The sequence below is a fragment of the Nasonia vitripennis genome (assembly GCF_009193385.2).
Source record: "Nasonia vitripennis strain AsymCx chromosome 3 unlocalized genomic scaffold, Nvit_psr_1.1 chr3_random0009, whole genome shotgun sequence".
Lineage (NCBI taxonomy): Eukaryota > Metazoa > Arthropoda > Insecta > Hymenoptera > Pteromalidae > Nasonia > Nasonia vitripennis.
In genome coordinates, this window is record NW_022279629.1 from 2,115,248 (window position 1) to 2,133,636 (window position 18,389).

Consider the following 18,389-nt stretch of genomic DNA (forward strand, 5'->3'; position numbering starts at 1 on the left):
TATGTCCGTTCTACCATTATAAGTTTGCCTGGTCTGGGCCGGCCTGTCTACAACACCCAATATCGTCAGAATATCGTCTCAATGTTGCGATACAAAATTTAGCAACATTGCATAGGGGCATTATAATGTTACTGCGACTATTATACAACATTCTCACTAGATAGTACAATATTTAATAAATATTGTTATATTATCTAAAATAATTTTGCATTTATGAAAAAAAATTTTATACTAATGTGAACATTTTTAAATATTTATAAAATAATGTTAAATCTGTTAGCGATGTTGTCCAATAGTCGGATCAAGATTATTATGCTATTGTGCAATATTGCGGAATCTAGTTATGCAACCTTTAGACAATGTTCTAACGATATCGGGTGCTGTAGACGAGCCGGCCCAGACCCACACAACACCCAATCTTTCGGCAATATTTCCTCAAGGTTGCATTTGTAGATTAGTCAGATTCGAAAATATTGTGCGAAGGTTAAATAATCTTCAAGAAATTTCACTGCAATATTGCTGTAAGGCATCGTGCCCGTTTTTGGATTGCATTTCTAAAATACAATAAGCATATTGTGGCAATATTGCTCAAAGATTATTTGCAATATTGTAAAACATAGACAAGAAACAATAAATTAAAATAATTAAATAAGCTTTTTCGAGGGCTCCTATGTCCATTTTGGGAAGTATCATCCGGATGGTAGTCCCCGAATAGGGCATGGAAGCCCCTGAAAAAGCTTATTTAATTTTTTTAACTATAGTGTTTTTCGCCTATATTTTACAATATTGACACAATATTACAAATAATATTCATATAAGTCATATAATCTTTAATCTATAACCTAAAAAATCACGGGTACAAGCCTGGATCTCAACTTTCTTTTAATTGTATAATAGTACTTTATGCAACAAGGGAGTAAAATCGTTGATTATTCCCGCGGGTGAGGGAATAATCGACTTTGCTCTCTTGTTGCATATACTGCTTTATTCAAGAATGAACTGTATTGCCACTTTATTTCTTAAAAAGTGGGACCAACAACAGCTAAATTGAATAAATCAATACAATTTTTTTAAACATCCAAAATATTTAAAATTTTTTTACTTTTTAACATTTTTTCTAAATTTTTTCAAATTTTCAAAAATTTCCAAAATTTTGCGGGAATAAAGAAATTATTTCCCGCATTTTTTGGAAATAAAGAGTTTATTACCCGCAAAATGCGGAAATAAAGTAAATTTGCGGGGAAAAATTATGAGGGAATAAAATGGTACTTAGTCCTGCTATTCAGGGAATAAAGTGGCTATTATAATTCAGTCGTGAATAAAAATAATAATTTACTGTATATTAGTTGGCTCTAATGGTTTAAAATTTTAAGCGAACATCTATATTAAAATAACACATAAAAAAAATTTTTGAGAATCAAAGATATATTTGTCTATTTAATAAGTTTCAAAATATAATTTCACAATATTTTAACAGTGTCAGATTATCCGTAATTATAAATTCCAATACTACAAAATGTATTTATAAAATATACATATATATATATATATATATATATATATATATATATATATATATATATATACGATCGTCATCAATATCCAACCGAGCGCGCGTCAACGAGCAAGGCATTCGCTGCTAGTTTGTTTAATTAAATGTTTTTTTACCTTTATTTTGCAATATTGACGCAATATTGCAAATAATCTCCAAATAATAGTAGTGCCGTAATATACATATTGTTTTTTGATAATACAATGTAAAAACGGACATTACCACTTTCACCCATATTGCTGGACAATATCCAGAAGATCATGTAATCTTCCTACCATATTTTAAAATCTGCTAAACCTGCCGATGCAACCTTTATTATTGCCGAAAGATTAGGCGCTACATAGGGAAATCCAAAAACGGACATTATCCTTTACAGCAATATTGCTGGGCAGTATCCAGAATATTCAATAATCTGCCTGCAATGTTCTTGAATCTGACGAATCTGTCGATGCAACCTTCAGACAAATTGCTAAAAAATTGCGTGCTACATTGGCAACATTTTTGTTTTGAAATTTAAGTTTTTTTTAATAAAGTTATCGAAAAAGCTTATAAAAGTAAATTGCTTGTATGTAATTGAAAGTGAATAAAATTACCTATCTTTATACCGCGAAGAATTTATATTACCTCTAGTCTTTCTTTTATTATACATTATACAGTGCAATTTTTTGAAATCATTATAACTAAAAAAGTACACTGGGACTACATATTCAAATTTACTTGTTTCGTATTAAATTTTACTATCTTATATAGTAATTTTTATACTGAAATCAAATTTTTAAAAATTGATTTTTCTCTTTACTGATCAATATTACGCGTTTATTCGAATATTATTATTTTTATTATTGATATTTAATATTGTAAACTGAAAGAAATAAATAAAGGAAAGAATTTTTTTGGGGCGACGGGAATCGAACCGTGACCTCCGGCATGGGAGTCGAGCGCGCTGACCACTTACCTAAACAGAACTGTTAAGTACTGAATTTCGAATCCGATATATTAATCACTTTTACTCATGAGTTAATATTAATATTAAATTGACCAAAATTAATAAATAATAGCAGCGAATAATATTTAATCACTTAATAATACCAGATAAACGAAAAATTATCGATTTTGAACTCTGATTACCCTGTTGAAAATAATGACGTCATTGACTGACGTCATTAGATGACGTCATTAAAAGCTACGGATTGGAGTCTTTTATGACGTTATTTAATGACGTCATTATTTTCAACAGGTTGTACTTCTAAATACTTATACTCTTAAATACTTTAAAATTGATAAAATGGTTGCCTATATAGGTGCTACCATCCGGATGGTAGTACGGAAAACGGGGGCTAATGTCCAAGAAATTAATAATTTTTAATAATTTTACTAAACAAACAATAATTAGAAAACAATATTTCTTTGGCGTTAGCTCCCATTTTCCGTTGTACAACCTGTTAAAAATAATGACGTCATAAAAGGTTCCAATTTGTAGCTTCAAATGACGTCATTTAATGTCATCTAATGACGTCATAAAACAACGTCATTATTTTCAACAGGGTCATGAAAAGACATTAAGGTAGTTTACTCGGCTATATAAGTAGTTTAAGAACTCGGAATTTTTAAATAATATTTTATTTAATTAGTAATTACATGCAAGAATATTTAAAAATTATATAAAAAAAACATTTTTTTATTTTTTGTTCAATCTTACAGCACTAGATTAGTTTGTTTAAGAAAATCACTCAAATTTAAATAAACAAACCGATCTAGTGCCGTTCTGGTAAATCGTATCATAAATTTTTCTACCGTCACTCCCTCTGAAATTTCTCAAAGAACAATATGACCCTTGTTTCGTTAAGAGCCAACGAGAAAATAAAAAAAAAATAAGAGTAATTATTGATGTTTTATTATTTAATTAATATCTAAGAAATTAACGCTTAAATTTGTTTAAAACAACATGGTTTAATTTTCAAATATTCTTGGTCTTACATTACTATTCTAATAAAATAGTATTTAAAAATTCCAAATTTTAAAACTACTCTTTGACCAAGTAAATTACCTTAATTTGAAGTGGTTTATAGTTCTAACAACCTTTATTAATAATATTTTTTTCTTAAGAAAGGTTCAACATTTAGTTTTTGAATCAAAACGGTTTCCAAAAAATTCACTTTATGGTGTATAATAAAAGAACAACGAACGATAATTTAAATTCTTTGCGGTTAAAAGATAGGTGATTTATTCTCCTTCAGGTACATATTAAGCGATTTACTTTTATTAACTTTTTTAATAACTTTATTAGAAAAAAATGAAATCTTAAAACTAAAAAATCGCTATAAAAATGAAACGCGTCTACAAAATGTAAAAATGGACTATTTTTCCATCATAGTGAAAACAAAGAAAATGAGACTTGGTTAATTGAAAGTAGAAGCTGAGATGCAGATGTATACTGTTATGTCCTAAACTAATGAGAGATGTCACCGGACAGTAACTCTACGAGTTGATTTGCTTTATAAGCACAGATGACGACAAAGCTTTAAAACACAAAATCTTAGCGCCATCGGTGCCTGACTACCTTCGCGATCTAAGAAAGAACAGCTTTTAGTAGCCACTGGAAAGTCTTTTGAAACCACCATTGGTCTTTATTTATTTTTAGTCTAAATTCAACACTGAGATTTATAATGTAAATTAATCTTCCCTAAGTAGTCAGATAAGTAGGATATCACTCCTATCGTTATGATTGTATCACGGACTAATATTATGTTAGATTTTGGAAGATGCAATCGACTTTCTGTGCGACGAATTGTGTAAGAGAAGGAGAGAAATAGACTATTTAGTGAGGCGCGCGGTCTATGCATGTGTAATGGAATCCCCGATTCCATTACGCGCCTACGACCCTATTTAAGTAGGTCACACAATTTTTCTACGCACGAAACAAGAAACACACATACGTGAGACACTCGCGAGCATCGTCATCGCAGCAGCCGCAAGAAGCAGTATTTCCCACCACAACGTATTCCTACAAAAATAGGATTAGAGGCGTAGCGACAAACCGCGCTCTAGGCGAAGATCATCCGAAAGAATGGCTAACGCCAAGAAAAAAAATGACGGTGACGAAATAAAAAGATGTCACTGAACGAGTCGCCATATTTCTCACGAAAAGCGACGAAAATCATAATAGCTATGCGACGAGCAAGCATCGGTCGAGCACGCTCTCCCGAAAACGAATCGGGAAAGCTACACATGATAGTACGCAGGCGACGAAAAGCAGCAGGAGAGCTATCACAAGACGCTTTTCCTAAAAACTCAAGGTAATACAAATTTTACGAGGTCACGCAAAGTCAAGAGAAAAGTCGTGAGGATATTAGGCACTCCTAATATGGAAAATAGAGGCTACAGAATTTCCAGTATATAAAGGCCGGGAGTAAAAGGGTGCACATGGTCAGTTTCCTTGAACTCGTCATACTAAACGAATCGCTGCTAGTCACCAGATCCAGTCGATATCAGTTATACTATTCAAATCAGTATCGAATCAGTTAGTCGCGAGCCAGAACAGCGCGGGCGAACTTTGTCGCCACAATAAAACTAGTGCGCACTAAACCAATTAAAAAATGCGGATACGTTAAAGAGTTCAAGAAAGAATAGCTTATACAAAAACTAAGTGATCGTGTCAAGAATAAGACAAACGCCACTTTCACCGTTCTCTCTCATCACGGAAAGAGAGCCGACACTTCGGAGCACCCATCTGTCAACACCTGCTTCACGAGGGACAAGCTAGGAGGACCGAGACGCACACCAGCCTGACCGCACTGAACCACCGACACCAGGCTCCAGAGAGCCAAGGACCCAAAGCTGCAGCTTCCTGCTGAGACATCGATACATCCACACACACGCACACCCACACATATTGTAAAAGGTACTTCTCTCTTTCTTCTCTAATCGAGTGAATAAAATTGTAGTTGCTCTTAAAATTCTAACGTCGTTAAAGTGATTTCGTTATCCGGCTCCCTTTCTCGGAAGGCAGTGACCGCGTCTGCGGTAGCCAAAAGGGATTTCTTTTGAATAAATAAAAATAATAAATAATAGCCGAAGATAGGGACTCGACACCGTAAGTATATTGGTGGGTTACGCACATTCCGACGTAACACATGTGTATTTCACTTATCTCGTGTTTTGTTCTGCTTCTGACCTGCTCTGCTACCAGCACATCCTCTCAGTTAGGCGTCGGCTCAACTTCTAAAGCGAATAAATCTCGAGTATGAATCGGCGCCTCAGGAATTAGGAGTTTAAGGATTTAAATGTGCACTCGCGGTTAAATTCTCAATCAAGTTTATTCAAAGCAACAAGATTTTGTTTAACGCTCGCTCGCAACTAACGCATGTATTATAAAGGAATTATAATTTTCCTCAGGAACGACAAACGACAACGTCAGTATTTAAGTTTTTGAACGACCGAAAATATTTTAAGTTTTTGAACGATCGAAAATATCCCACATAGCACCCAATTTTTCGGCAATATTGACTGAACTAACTTGGTTGCATTTGCAGATTTGTCAGATTCGAAAATATTGTACCAGGGTTATATAACCTTCGGAAAATTTGTCTGCAATATTGCTGTAAGGCATCATGTCCGTTTTTAGATTGCATTTCCAAAAGACAATAAGCATATTGTGGCAATAATGTAAAATATAGGTGAAAAACACTATAAAAAAAAGCTCATTAAAAAAATTAAATAAGCTTTTAAGGGGCTCCCATGCCCTATTCGGGGACTACCATCCGGATAATACTTCCCAAAATGGGCATGGGAACCCTTGAAAAAGCTTATTTAATTATTTTAATTTAATGTTTTTCGTCGTCTATGTTTTACAATATTAAGATATAAAATTAAAGTTAAAATTATGTTTTCCCAAAAAATGATATTTTAATGCGTATAGCAAAAAAACATTTACTTGACATTTTTATATTTATAGATGTCACTACGTTTATTAGCCTTTTTCTTGCCAAGATTTTCACTTTTGAAAAAAGTTTTTTGTTTTTGAGTGATACATTGACATTGAGTCTTTAGGCACATCTTTTACGCTTAACGCTCAATTGTACTCACCCATTGAACTCTCAATGCCTAAGAACTACGGTTTGGATTGGTTGAACTTTTAACCTTGAATTTGATTTCGAATATTGACATAGATAACAACAAGTTTTACGTTTATAATGAAGTAATCTCCCTACCTACTGGAAATTACGAAATCAAAGACATAGACACTTATTTTTGCGAAGCATTGGATGCAAGAGATATACTTATCAATCTCAAACCAAACAACAAAACTCTTTGTAGTATAATAGAGTGCAGCCATACAAATGATTACCCTCCAAAAATTTCAATAGATCAAATACTCGGCTTTACACAACGACTTCTTTCAGCGAAGATTACTCATAGTTCTGATCTACCTGTATTCATACTCAAAGTCAACGTTTAAAAATTGAGTACATCACTACTAGTGCCTACATAAACGGAGAGAAAGTGCATGCTATACATGAATTTTTCCCCGCAGTACCACCAGGCTACAAAATTATCGAAGTTCCTTCTCAAATTATTTACCTTCCAATCACTGTGAAAAGCTTAGATCTTATTTAAATTCGTATAGTCGATTAAGACAGAAATTCAGTTAACTTTAGCGGAGAAGTAATAACAATCAAATTGCATTTGAAGCAAGCGTAATAGGTATTCTTTACAGTCGAGGGTACATCGATGGCTTAGTAAAATAAGGTTGTATCGCGGCGGCGACTCCGAGAACGTTTTTCGTGGCAACGACTCCGAGGACGTCGTACCGTAGCGCGGAGTGATGCTGATAGGCGTCTCTGGGTATTTCAATGTTATCTGGTCATGCTTCTTGGTGTTCCTGGTTGATTTAACCACCCGGAGACTATTCTCGAGCTATATTTGAACTTCCTGGCTGTCCTGGTTGGCGTTGCTGGCTGCTTGAACCACGTCTAGATGATCTTGGAGCTGGGTTCATGTTTGTTGGGATTATTGATTGATTTTATTGGATACTTTAACCACTTTAATATGGCTCTCGAAATAGGTTTATACTATCGGACATGGTAATATTCAAAATATTACAATGACTTGTACTGTATGTTTAATTGATAACATATCTTTAATAAGTTTTAATTTGAAATGCAGTATGCATGTTATCAGTTTTTTAAATAGATATTTTTTCTTGCTTACGGGTACTTTAACAGTGATTATTAATATACTGCTAGTTTTCTGTTTGTAGATATAAACTATGTGACTAAAAAACATTTTGTGACGTTGTTATTCTAGAAGATCAGTGGACTTGATCTATCAATAATTATTTGTGAGAAAACTTTATAGTATATTTTCCTGTGTATCTAGGTGTATGAGCAATGCTGCATTCATTGGCATCGCAGTCTAGTGCATGCACCAGAGTATAACTGAAGATATTATTGACGTTGGTATCTGAAGCATCGCAATCTTGGAATTGGAAAAAAGCTTCATCAAGACTCTGGCTGGTGGGGAGCAGTATAATTAAGGGCACTGGTCTCATGCCTGATCATCGATAACACTCATCTTCGTTAGAGTGTAACTTTCAGGTACAATATGTTCTATATAATTTAAATACATTTCATGCGATTGATATAATTTTTATTTTTGCAGATGCAGTGTTTTTAAGATGGAGGTTATACGTATGTACAACCATGCATTCAGTGCATAAATGGTTCCACTTAGAATACTATTTACATTGCATATGTTATTTTTTTATTTTAATTTTATCCTTTTTTTTAGGTGAAAAAATTGAACATAATGGCAAGCAGTTGCAGCAAGGGATAATATTTTCAAGAGGATTCCATGGAACATAATAGAAGATTTTTATTAATTAGTCCAGCCAAGATTTGATTTAGTAGTAAGACATAATCCTGGCCAAGAATTCCGAAGCTGTTCTGGGCACACTTAAGCTTCCAAATGGACAGCATGCCACTACAGACGAGGAAACTCTAAATTTCCTCGTACAAACACACTTCCCAAGCTTCGTGGGGGAAGCGCGCGACCCGCCGGGCGGGGGTTCCAGTCGAGGCCGCAGACCGACGTACGCTGAACTGGGCGAAAACCGGCTGCTGGCCGGACGAATTGTCACGCCGGAAAGGGTGAGGTGGGCTATAAGATCGTTTGAGCCATTCAAGTCAGCGGAACCCGATGGTATTTTTCCGGCCCTGCTTCAACAAGCGGAGGACGTTATCATTGGCCCACTAACACGAATAGCGAGAGCAAGCTTGACGCTCGGCGCGATTCCCACGGGGTGGCAGGGAACCAGAGTAGTATTCATACCGAAACCGGGAAAAAACGGGTACACATCCCCAAAAGACTTCCGGCCTATCAGCCTGACATCCTTCGTACTTAAGACCGTTGAAAGAATGGTCGACAGGTACATTCGAGATATGGTCTTGAAGGACGAAGGGCTACATAAGGAGCAACATGTCTACAGGGCTGGCAGATCTACCGAGACAGCACTTTATAGAGCAGTATCTATGATCAAATCACAGTTGAATGCTAAAGGATACGCCGTAGGCGCACTACTGGACATCGAAGGAGCATTCAACCACACATCGCGAGAGGTGATCAATAGAGCTATGAATAGCCACAAGATCCCTCTAGCAATAGCGGGATGGATTGACCACATGTTGGGAAACCGGAACCTAGAAGCGAGTAAAGGCAGCACAACACTCAAAGGCATAGTGAGGTCAGGATGCCCCCAAGGTGGCGTCCTTTCACCACTAATATGGTGCTTGGTAGTAGACGAGCTGCTGACCCAACTAAACAACACAGGCTGCACGGCTATTGGATACGCGGACGATATCCTAATAATTGCACGTGGCCCTTTTCTTGACCCCCTGATGGGAGTCATGCAAGGAGCCCTAACGTTAGTAAACAAGTGGTGCAACAAGACCGGACTATCTGTCAATCCAGCCAAGACGGAGATCCTGGTCTGCACCAGAAAATACAAATGGAAAAGGGAATGTAACTTGACTCTTGGGGGACAAAAACTATCTCTTAAGAGTTATGTCAAATACCTGGGAGTCATCCTGGACAGTAAGCTGTCCTGGAAGCAACATCTGGAATATGTAATAGGCAAGGTCACGGCCAACCTGTAGCAAATGCGAAGAGTCATAGACAGGAACTGGGGCCTGTCGGCAGAGGCCATGAGATGGATATATGAGGCTGTTCTCAAACCCAGGCTGACGTACGTAGCGGCGGTGTGGTGGAAGCGAACAGCCCTCTCCACCTCAAACATCCTCCTAGAGCGACTAAGGAGTCTAATCGTGAGGAGCATCTCGGGTGCAATCAAGTCGACACCAATGACTGCACTGGTACTGCTGCTTAATATAGAACCACTAAAAGTGACACTGGCTGCAACGGCTGCGCAAGCCCTGCACAGGATCACTAACTCGCTCGGGAAAGGCAATATGCAGGGACAACCACAGCTCCCCAAAGGATTGGACGAAAAAGGGATTCTTCGGATGAACCCGGACGCCATGAACAAAACCTTCCTGTTTGATAAGAAATATAGAGTAAGCATCCCATCCCGTGTGGAACGGGATGACGAAAGAATAAACATCCCGAACAACGGAGACCTGTGGTACACAGACGGATCCAGAAGGAAGGATGCCGCAGGAGCGGGGGTGTACTGTCGTCAGAACAGCGTTGGAACAATCCTGCCGTTGAGTCGATACACCACCGTACTACAAACGGAGCTGATAGCAATCATGTAGGCGGCGCAAGCGGCATTAGCAGGGAACATGTGCCCGCGGATTTATATCTGCTCTGATAGCAAGAGTGCCCTACAAGCACTTGATAGCTTCGCCACTAAATCTAGGCTGGTATGGGACTGTGTGCATACCCTAAACAGACTAGCTCTCAAAGCAAGTGTCACACTATTATGGGTCCCGGGGCACATCGGTGTCAAGGGAAACATGATAGCAGACGACCTGGCTAAGCTAGGCACAAAAAGCGACCTTATAGGACCAGAACCGGCTGTCCGACTCTGCCAGAGTCTGATCAAAGGGGAGATCAGACAATGGGCAACCAATGAGACCAACCGGATCTGGGAAGAAATCGCCACGCGCGGCAAAACTAAAGCCTTCGTGACGACAGATAATGCAAAAGATTGGTCCAGAGCAATTCTAGGACTCAAAAGGGCTAAAACCAAGCTGCTCGTAGAGATCCTCACAGGTCACGGCAGCCTAAATGCTCACAGACATACAATGGGACTAAACAAAGACCCATTCTGCAGATTTTGCTGCACGGAGGAGGAGACCCCTGAACACCTCCTGTGCAACTGCCCCGCCATAACGGGCATGAGGCGGCGCCATCTAGGTGCCCCTTTCTTAGAAGCGGAAGATGTTCAGGCCAAGCACGCCCCCGGAATTCTTTCATTCTGGGAGGCGATTGGCGCTTGATTAGCGACTGAATTAACCGGAGGGACGCCAAGGGATTACCCATGCGTCCAGTGGTCTGTACAAGCCCGACTCCCATAGTAATAATAATAATAATAATAATAATAATAAGGCATAATTTATAAAATTAATTGTTTAGAGTATATAGAGATTTAATTTAGAGGGACGTGTAAGGCTTCTCAGAGCCTTTCTTCAATCTGAGTTATTTTCATTATTATTAAGTTTAGGTTTTCTAGATCAGTACAATATACTCAAATTTTGAAAGTAAATTGTGCTGATTCAATTTAATAAATATCAATTATCTGTTGTCAAATTTCATGCGCTTATTGCGGTTTATACAATTACGTTTATGTTGTCTTTTTTATATACATGTACGGGATAATGTTCAGAATTTAACTATAAGCTTATAATGATAAGGATATATCCCTACAAAACTTGGGGACTGTGGGCGCGTCGCATCTATATCGTTACTAAACTATTTCTATCAAAAATCGTTTTTGAGGCTTTGTTTTGCATCAAAGCATTTACAAAATATATTTGCCTTGGTAATAAGTTGTTTTTTGAAAATATTTACAACTTTTAGATTTAATATTTTCATATAAACCGTAAAACTGCAAAGGTTTATGGATAATAATTGGATTTTTAGCTGTTAAAAAACGATTTTGGGCTGTTTACTCGAGGTATAAGCATTTTCATGATTTGATGTCAACAGGAAAAAGTTTTTTTTTCAAAAATCTACTAAACTTTTCCATTAAACTTTTTTTGTAGAATGCTTATAATTCGAGTTGAAGCCAAAAAAACATTTTTAGCGATTTTTGACGGCATTCTGCGCATTTGTGCAGGATCAAGCCCAAAATAAATTTGGCACCTTTCTATTATGAGAGGAGTTCGCACACAAATGTTTAACCTGATTGATTAAAGTCTTTCAGAGATAATCGTGTAACACCAACATTTTTGTTCAAAAAACACGCCAAAATTGAACAAATTGTGCCCGCAGTTGAAAAAAACGTAGACAATCAGGATAAAGAAAAATTAGTTTTTAGGTTTGTGCAAGAGGAGACTCCTCCCAAAATTTCAGCCCGATCGGTCGAAAATTGCGTGAGATATCTCACACATTTTTCAATGACAAAACTATAAGGCACTTCCGTGTCGCGGTCGTGCTTAAAAACTTGGTCGGCTAAAGCCGGGGACTTTAACTCAGGACGGAGACTGATCTTTATGTGCTTGGGGTTCGTGTACATCAAAATAATATGATTCAATCAGTCCATTAAGTAAAATTTGATTCGCTTAATGTTACAAGTTTTCATAATATACGCAAGGGCAATGAAAAGTAAATCATTCTGATTTTTTTCGTAATTTTTCACGCGTATTTTATGCCTTGTAAAGTCGTATTCAAAAATCACGCAGTGATGCCACTACAAAATTAGAGAAAATAAAATCGCGTCTAGAGTACGACGTTTCCGAAGACGCCGCCACGATACGACGTTTCCGAAGACGCCGCCACGATACGACGTTTCCGAAGACGCCGCCACGATACGACGTTTCCGAAGACGCCGCCACGATACGACGTTTCCGAAGACGCCGCCACGATACGACGTTTCCGAAGACGCCGCCACGATACGACGTTTCCGAAGACGCCGCCACGATACGACGTTTCCGAAGACGCCGCCACGATACGACGTTTCCGAAGACGCCGCCACGATACGACGTTTCCGAAGACGCCGCCACGATACGACGTTTCCGAAGACGCCGCCACGATACGACGTTTCCGAAGACGCCGCCACGATACGACGTTTCCGAAGACGCCGCCACGATACGACGTTTCCGAAGACGCCGCCACGATACGACGTTTCCGAAGACGCCGCCACGATACGACGTTTCCGAAGACGCCGCCACGATACGACGTTTCCGAAGACGCTGCCTCGATACGACGTTTTTGAAGACGCCGCCTCAATACGATGTTCTTGGAGTCACCACCACGATACGACGTTCTCCAAGTCGCCGCCACGATACGGCATTTCTTAAGACGCTGCCTCGATACGACGTTTTTGAAGACGCCGCCTCAATACGATGTTCTTGGAGTCACCACCACGATACGACGTTCTCCAAGTCGCCGACACAATACAACCTTATTCCACTCAGCCATCAATATAAGGAATAAAAAATGTTGAAGAACCATCAGTTGTCCTCGAACTTTAAGTACGCTAACACGACAAAACATTTAGTTTCTAAAAAACATAGGCTTAAGAGTTGGTGGAAAGCAACGTGTGTATTCTTCTGCTGTCTAAATGGAAGAAATACAAAGTATGCAGTCACCCGTGACATTTGACCGATGAGTCAATATCTCGTTATGAAATTTACGCTCATCAACCTTACAACGCTTCATCTTACAATAATAGTGATGAAATTTGTATTTCAGTGCAACATTAAGACTTATGTCTCTTGCCATCGGCTGGTTCGCTTCATGTATGTCGTAGGCTAACCAACGTTGTTTACCAACATTGTATTTTCCACTTATGTGAAAAATACAATGTTGGTAAACAACGCCATCTGCCATATGTTTGAAGAAATAAGATATGAGATAAACGCATATAGAAATGATTATCAAGTCAAAGTCTAACCGTACAAAATGCCGGCTGGCTTGACGCAAAGGAGAAAGAGAATTTGATAAATAGTGAAGGGTCCTTGGATGCATCTATACCTCTCAGTATGATCCTAGGCTTTAATGAAGTCTATCATAAGATCGTCGTTAACGTGAAGCATACTCATTCTCACTAGTTTGAGGAATGATTTGAATTTCGTTATACAGATGCGTATAAAGGTTGCAACTGCAATTACTACAACAGATTACGAAAACGATTAAGTTGATAAAAATTGAGTGTCTCGTGCCATATATAGTATTATCAAATCAGCATAAAATTTGACTTGTAGTTGGGAGTTGTACGAGTATCCACTGCTTTCCACTACACCAAGACACGTTTGGATAGTCAAAACGTTTAATCAATTGTAAAAGCCAGGCTACGTTATTCTAGGTTCCCAGGCAAATTAAAAGGAAGTGCGATAAGTAAATTCTAGTCGTTTCGATCACTGCTATGTCAGTAATGTTAAACTTTTCTTGAATTCACAGTACTATACTAATGGAAATCTAAATTTAGATATTGAAAGCAATAATGCTATGCTTTACGACATGTATGCAACTTTCAACGTGTATACTATGACAAGAGTATTAAGCCTATGCTGAAAAAGAAACATTTCATCGGCTATCTCCCTCTGATAGTCATCAATTGTTCGAAGCAGAACAAAGCTTTGAAAAATGCTTTAGTTGATGTTCGACTGGAATTTGAATCCAAAGATGTTTCCCGCTGAAACATTTGCTTATTGTTTAATTATACATGATCGTATAGTTTAGTATAATTTCGCAAATAGCGTTGTCCACAGACTTGTTTGAGGTTTTAAAAGAACGCTCACTACTGGTCAGTGAATCATTTTGAGATAGAGTACTTGGTAGATATGCAAGGTTTCAAGCAACAGGGCAATTACTTTATCCTTAAAAAATTGTCTATAGTTTCTCTGAGAGACCACGGTGAGCCTCTTGTGCTACTTACTACAAAAAAGAACTTTTTTGCTGGCGTCGACTCACAGATAAATATAAACGAGAGAAAACCTGGTTAGAGATTGGAAAGATACTTCAAGAAGCATTACATTATTTTATCACCATGCTACATAGAAACACCCATTCTATGCCTGAGAAAAAGGGTTATGAGAGATTTTAAACTCTCGACATTCTAAACTTGTCCGAGCTTGTAACTAACCACTGACCACCAAGTGAACTTCGACGTGGTCTGGCAGCCACTCAAGAAGATGCGCTTGTCGTGGCAGGGTGGGCTGAAGAGAACGGCCTATCGCTGAACGCATTGAAATGTAAGGTGATGATCCTAGGAAGTCAGTTCTACATCAGCAAAATGCCATCTGACCTCTCTCCCGAAGATCTACATCGGTGACTTCCCTCTTGACTTCGTTACCGAAGCTTGCGACTTGGACGTCTGGCTCACCCCGAATCTCGACTAGAAGCTGCACACTAAGCACGTCCACATAAAGGTGTTTTGCTCACTGTACTCCCTCAAGTACTTTCAGCACGCCCTAACCACCGATCTTAAACGCAAGTTTGTCGAATCTCTGGTTTTCCCCCGTTTCAACTATGCCAGCTCTGTCTACCACGATGTTGACGTCACACGGTCACTAAAACTGCAGTCTGCGCAAAACGCATGCGTGCGGTTTGTGCATGGGAATATCCCGCGCCGCGCCTATGTCACGCCCTACCGACTTAAGCTGGGCTAACTGTCCGCAAGGCGCAGGCGCGACTATCTTCTGGAATCCTTGGCCTACTCAGTAATTGCCAACGGCCGGCCTCACTACTTGGCAAAAAGATTTTCCCGCCTCGACTCCGACGTCGCCATGCGTCAACAAGAAAAGTCTCCTTATATAGATACTGCAAGATCATTAACTACAGTAAAAACTGCGAAAAAGAAGAAAGAATATTGTCCTCGTATTAGGAAACGTACTCGACCTAAGATTGTAACTGTATGAAAGTATGTTAAAAATCAAAAGACACCAGCTCTTTTAAGAGCTAAAAAACAATAGGCCCTTTTTAGGGCCACCATATTTTTTAAACGTAGAACATTCTATATTGAATTTTGAGAATGATGTTCGAATGAAAATATTGAATCAGCCAGATAGCACTCTCATCAATAGTAAAGTAACAGGAAAAAGCTCGCAAAAATTAAAAGTTTTGACCATGGAGTGAGCATAGAAGATGTCAACCTACGATGCTCAAGGAAAACCTCCTGCGATAGATTTAAGCAGCGCCGCCCGAATCGTCCAGGCGGAGACTCCTTATTTGCCTCCAAAGAAAATGCCTGCTGCTGTGAAGGATGTAATCATGCAAGCTTATAGGGATGGGTACATCGTGCCTATTCTTAATAGCACGAAGAAAATTGGTGCTCGCTGGCTGAGAACACGCCAGCGAAATTAATCATCGTTTTTAAGACTAAAAAAATAATCGGCCCTTCTCAAGTCCACTAAATTATTTAAACGGAGAGCAAGCTGCTCTTTTAATAATAAAAACGTACACTACGCTAAACTTTAATCCTACCCTTGTAATAAATAATGTATTTTCTCAACTATAATCATACGTTTTCATATTGGAAAAATATAAGAAAAGTTTTGTTTTTTTTTTAAAAAAGTATATTTTAAATGCAAGCAAAAGTTTTATAATGCAAATTGTAACTTGGGATACCACTTTTTTTGTTAATAAACGTTAATAACAAAAATTAAATAAATTTTCATTTAAAGCGTATACTGTCGGCTTCTAGATGAGAATTAGCGCGATTGCAGCTCAGACGCGGATCCGCACAATAGCATAGAATACACGTGCTTTTGTTATGGGCCGTTGGTTTTTTTTTCACAGTGCACGATCACTCGTAATCGTCCTCGACGTCCTATGCATGTAGATATATTATGTACTTACTTTGCTGTCTTTACAACAACAACAATGGAATATTACGCACAGCGCACAGCCTCAAACGTAATGCATGCACTGTACGAAAATCTTAAATAGGCACCGCTCTTCATTTTAGGACGTATATTGCGCTTAAATCAGAAAAACGCTTACTTAAAAGCTGAACGCAGCTGTTCAGCCACGGGCGGCGGTTCTGGCGCTCTAACCTCTTTTTAGGGCACATATTATATCAATCGCTTAAACAATTTTTGCATACGTTTTGATAACAAATATTATTATTTTTGCTTCCGCCTAGAGGAAGCTTTGTAATAGTAAAATTTTCATTTTCGCTAAAACTTCGTAGAAACGCATTTGAAGGTGATTAGAGTTCGAATCTTGCGTTGTTAGAAAGTGTCCGTGCGGATGAATGTGTGTGTGTGAGTGTGTGTGTGTGTGTGTGTGTGTGTGTGTGTGTTATACGTATACCGTTAGGATTCTGGAACCACGCGACCGATTGTAATAAAGTTGGACATGCATGTATGTTTACTGATTTTCAATTTGGGTACGTTTCATTTCAATATTCTAACCATCGTATGACCATTTTATGGACATTTTATGTCCATTTTTCGATTTAAAAAAAATATTTTTGCTTTTTTTTGATTTTACATGCTGTGAAAATTTTAAGCCATTTCGACAAAAGTCATTCTGTTTTAGTTGACATTTACCTTTTATCTTATAAAAATGCAAAAAATTCTTAGATCATCTACGACTTGACCCTCTGTAACTCGAAGAATATTTATGAAAAAATTCTGAAATAATTTATGAGATCTTTGGAGCACTTCGGAAACATATTTCCACAGTTTTAAAACAAGACAATACTGTATATTTGATCAACATGTTATGTATTGGAACTATAAATTCAGATTGAGAAAGCTACATGCCAAAGAATTGGCAGCGTTTTTTTTTATTTTGGCAATAAAGAAATTCTAAAATTTGAATCCCTTTTTATTTGTTTTACCATAACAAAGCTGTACATAAAACTATAGATCAATAGCTTAAATAGAAAATGAGTTATGGCTTCTAAAAGAATTTTATTCCGTGTAGCTTAATTTTTGATTAAAATAAATATTAGTTTATTAGAGTAAATTTATTGTTATAAACAACAGATTAGTGATAAATTTATTGGAATTTATTAGAAATTTACTAGAAAATGATATTGATATCTTATTAGGAAGCTGTTGTATTGAACGTTATTAGTTTGTCAGAAGTTATTATTCTAAAAAATCCTTATAACTCGTATTGAAGCCAATATCTTAGACAAACAATATCTCATTTTGTATTAAAACTTTAACCTAAAATTTTATGTACAGCTTTGTTATGCTTTAAACTTTTGAGGGAAACTTTAGAAAGTGAGTTTTGATAAGTTTTTCAACAACTTGTTAGAAATTTGTTTTGAAAAAAGCTGACCAATAGCTTAGGTTGGCAAATAACGTTATTAAATCTCAACGTTAGACTCGCTTCTGCTATAATTAATGCATAATAAAGCTGTGCATAAAAATATCAATAGCTTTAATAGAAAATGAGATATATCTTGTTGAAGAAACTGGCTCCGCATAGCTTGATTTTTAAATGATACGAATTTTAGGTTATTAGAGTACACTTTTGTTACATCAGATCAACATCAGATTGGCAATAAATTTATTAGAAAATGATATTATTATCTTATGAGAAAAGTATTTTAAGGTTTGAAAGTTATTAGTGTGTTAGAAGTTGAAATTATGAAAAACCAAAAATCAAGCTATGCAGAGCCAGATTCTTTGACAAGCCATATATTGTTTTTTATGGAAGCTATTGATCTAACATTTTATGCGTAACTTTGTTATGC

The 18,389-nt window shown here is 37.4% G+C and overlaps 1 protein-coding gene across 17 annotated transcripts in view; it reads left to right on the forward strand.

Moving 5' to 3' along the window:
• LOC107981437 (protein unc-13 homolog A) overlaps positions 1-18,389 on the forward strand; it is an 893,220-nt gene that overhangs the window by 615,017 nt on the left and 259,814 nt on the right. The window lies entirely within an intron of this gene.